This window comes from Schistocerca serialis, chromosome 4 (assembly GCF_023864345.2).
Source record: "Schistocerca serialis cubense isolate TAMUIC-IGC-003099 chromosome 4, iqSchSeri2.2, whole genome shotgun sequence".
Taxonomy (NCBI): domain Eukaryota; kingdom Metazoa; phylum Arthropoda; class Insecta; order Orthoptera; family Acrididae; genus Schistocerca; species Schistocerca serialis.
In genome coordinates, this window is record NC_064641.1 from 136,963,504 (window position 1) to 136,967,666 (window position 4,163).

A 4,163-nucleotide genomic window follows, 5' to 3' on the forward strand; every position below is an offset into this window, starting at 1 on the left:
ACGAGAGGAAGTGACAGCGGAGAGCCGCAGGGTGAACTGAGTCCTTTGGACCATGTGAAACGTCCAGGAGAAGCTGCAGCCTAGGTGTGCACCATGGAGGAGTATGCGAAGGGACCTCGAGTATGGGTGGTACAGGTAAGGACTCTAGTTTAGATATAAGGGATCGGACACGAACTACAATTGTAAGCCCTGACCTGGGACGCCGATGCGGGAGATGAACCGCCGTGGGTGGGAAAAGGAGACGGTAATTGAGATGCGCAGGAGAACTAAGAACGTGTGCAACGTAACTGGCGAGCAGTTGTGCACGCCTGATCTGCAATGGAGGGAATCCAGCCTCCGTCAGGACGCTGATCACTGGACTCGTCCTAAAGCTCCCATCACTAGTCGAACGCCACAGTGGTGCACTGGGTCGAGTAAACGCAACGCTGAGGGCGCCACCAAACCATAAACCAGACTCCCATAGTCAAGGTAGGATTGAACAAGGACTCTGTAGAGCTGCAGCAGCGTAGAGCGATCTGCACCCCAGATGGTGTTGCTCAGCAATGGAGGGCATTGAGGTGCTGCCAGCACTTCCGGTTAAGCTGACGAAGGTGAGGAAGCAAAATCAATCGGGCGTCTACATCTACATCTACATCTACATGATTACTCTGCTATTCACAATAAAGTGCCTGGGAGAGGGTTCAATGAACCATCTTCAAGCTGTCTCTCTACCGTTCCACTCTCGAACAGCACGCGGGAAAACAAGCACTTAAATTTTTCTGTGCGAGCCCTGATTTCTCTTATTTTATCGTGATGATCATTTCTCTCTATGTAGGTGGGTGCCAACAGAATGTTTTCTCAATCGGAGGAGAAAACTGGTGATTGAAATTTCATGAGAAGATCCCGTCGCAACGAAAAACGCTTTTGTTTTAATGATTGCCTCTCCAATTCACGTATCATGTCTGTGACACTATCTCCCCTATTTCGCGATAATGCAAAACGAGCTGCCCTTCTTTGTAGTTTTTCGATGTCATCCGTCAGTACCACCTGACGCGGATCCCACACCGCACAGCAATACTCCAGAATAGGGCAGACAAGCATGGTGTAAGCAATCTCTTTAGTAAACCTGTTGCACCTTCTAAGTGTTCTGCCAATGAATAGCAGTCTTTGGTTTGCTCTACCCACAATATTATCTATGTGATCGTTCCAATTTAGGTTATTTCTAATTGTAATCCCTAAGTATTTAGTTGAACTTACAGCCTGAAGATTTGTGTGACTTACCGCGTAATCGAAATTTAGCTGATTTCTTTTAGTATTCATATGAATAACTTCACACTTTTCCTTGTTCAAGATCAGTTGCCACTTTTCACACCATACAGATATCTTATCTAAATCATTTCGCAAGTCGTTCTGATCATCTGATGACTTTACAAGACGGTAAATGATAGCATCATCTGCAAACAATCTAAGACGCCTACTTAGATTGTCTCCTATGTCGTTAATATAGATAGGAACAATAGAGGGCCTATAACACGTCCTTGGGGAACGCCGGATATTACATCTATTTTATTGGATGACTTTCCGTCTATTACTACGAACTGTGACCTTTCTGACAGGAAATCACGAATCCAGTCGCACAACTGAGGCGATACTCTGTAGGCACGCAATTTGGTTAGAATACGCTTGTAAGGAAAGGTGTCGAAAGCCTTCTGGAAATCTAAAAATATGGAATCAATTTGACATCCCCTGTCGATAGCACTTATTACTTCATGAGTATAAAGAGCTAGTTGTGTTTCACAAGAACGATATTTTCTGAAACCGTGCTGACTATATGTCAATAAATCGTTTTCTTCAAGGTACTTCATAATGTTCGAATACAGTATATGTTCCAAAAGCCTACTGCAAATCGACGTTAGTGATATAGGCCTGTAATTCAGCGGAATATCAGTCCTAAAAATCGATATGTCTCCACTACAGGGAGTAGATCGTCATTGAGGCAAAGTTCTGGTTACAGATGTATGGTACGACGCCGACAAAAGTGCATAACACACGACTTTGTGGCCGAAAACTGTAAGCCATGGGCTAGACCCCATGACTACGCCTTGTGGATGGCTCCCTTTAGGCGCCGCTCAGCAACATCAGTAATGGTGGTGCAGTACGAAATGTAGAAGTCGCCTGCATATAGAGAGGGTGAGACGCACGGCTCCACAGCTGCTGCTAGACCGTTAATGGCCGCTAAAAATAGAGATATACTCAGTACTCAATACAGAGGGGGGGGGGGGGGGGGGGACTATTGGAGGCATCAACTTGGACACGGAAAGAACGAAGTGACAGGAAATTCTGGATAAAAGTCGGGATCGGGCTTCGAAGACCCCACTAGTATAATGTGTCAAGGATATGATGTCGCCACGTGGTGTCATACGCTTTTCGTAAATCAAAAAAGACAGCAACAAGGTGTTGGCGTCTCGAAAAGGCTGTTGGGATGGCAGACTCGAGGGACACAAGATTATCAGTGATAGAGCGACCCAGGCGGAAATCGCCCTGGCACAGAGCCAGTATGCCACGTGATTCCAGGACCCAGCAGAACTGCCGATACACCATATGTTCCAACAGCTTACAAAGAACGTTGGTGAGGTTATGGGCCGATAGCTATCCATATAAAGCGGGTTTTTGCCAGGTTTGAGCACTTGTATGATGGTGCTCTCCCGCCATTGCGACGGAAAGACGCCATCGTACCAGATGCAGTTGAAGATGACAAGGAGATGTCGCTTGTAGTCAGAAGAGAGATGTTTAATCATCTGACTGTGGATCCGATCTGGCCCAGGAGCTGTGTCGGGGCAATGTTCAAGGGCACTGAGGAGCTCTCACTCTATAAATGGGGCGTTATAGGGTTCGCTGTGGCGTGTAACGAACGAGAGGACTTTCCCTTCCATCCGCCGTTTGAGAGTGCGAAAGGCTGGGTGGTAATTCTCTGACACAGAAGCGCGAGCATAGTGCTCAGCAAAGCGCGAGCATAGTGCTCAGCAAAGCGCTCGGCAATCGCGTTTGCGTCGGCGGATAACACGCCATTTATGTTAACACCGGGAACACCAGTTGGGGTGTGGAACCCAAAGACTCGTTTGATCTTTACCCAGATTTGGGAAGGTGACATATGGCACCCAATGGTCGAGACATATCTCTCCCAACACTCCTGATTCCGTCGTCTGATAAGCTGGCAAATGTGGGCACAGAGCCGTTTAAAGGCTATGAGGTGCTCCAGGGAAGGGTGCCGCTTAAGCCGCCGTAGCGCTCGCTGACGCTCCTTAATTGCCTCGGCCGCTTCCAGCGGCCACCAAGGGCAGTCTTTTCCCGAGGACACCCCAAAGAACGAGGGATCGTTTTAGTTACCTTCTCAACCACTACTGCGATGTTACCATGTGGGGGAGATTCAACCGTGACAGCAGAGGTGAAGGCTTCCCAGTCTGCCTTTTTTAAAGCCCATCTGGTCAGGTGTCTGTGGGCCTGACGCTGGGGCAGTGACAGGAAGATGTGGAAGTAGTCACTACCACACAGGTCGTCATGAGCTCTCCGGTGGATAGATGGGAGGAGGTCAGGACCGCAAACCGAGAGATCAATGGCCGAATATGTGCATTGTGCCACACCGAAATGCTTGGGGGCACCTGTATTTAAGAGGCAGAGGTCGAGTTGTAGAGATGTTACGGTAAATTTTCGAAATCTCTGCCTCGGCCAGTAAGCATGGTGCCACCCCACAAGGGGTTATGAGTGTTAAAATCTCCCAAAAGTAGTAAAGATTTAGGGAGTTCATCAATCAGTGCAGCCAAGGCGTTCAGGGGTACTGCACCATCTGGAGGAAGATATACGTTGCAGACAGTTATTTACTGTGTCGTCCTTATCCTGACAGCCACAGCTTCAACATGGGTTTGAAGGGGCACAAGTTCACTGCATACTGAGTTCGGCACATAGACACAAACTCCACCTGACACTCTATTATAGTCACTATGGTTCATGTAATATCCTCTATAGCTGTGGAGGGCAGGAGTCCGCAGTTCCAGGAACTACGTTTCCTGAAGGGCAGTGCAGAAAGCAGGTGTAAAGCTTAATAGTTGCCATAGCTTAGCCAGGTGGTGGAAAAAACCGCCACCATTCCAGTGCAGGATGACGTTATCGTGCGGTTGGGAAGGCAT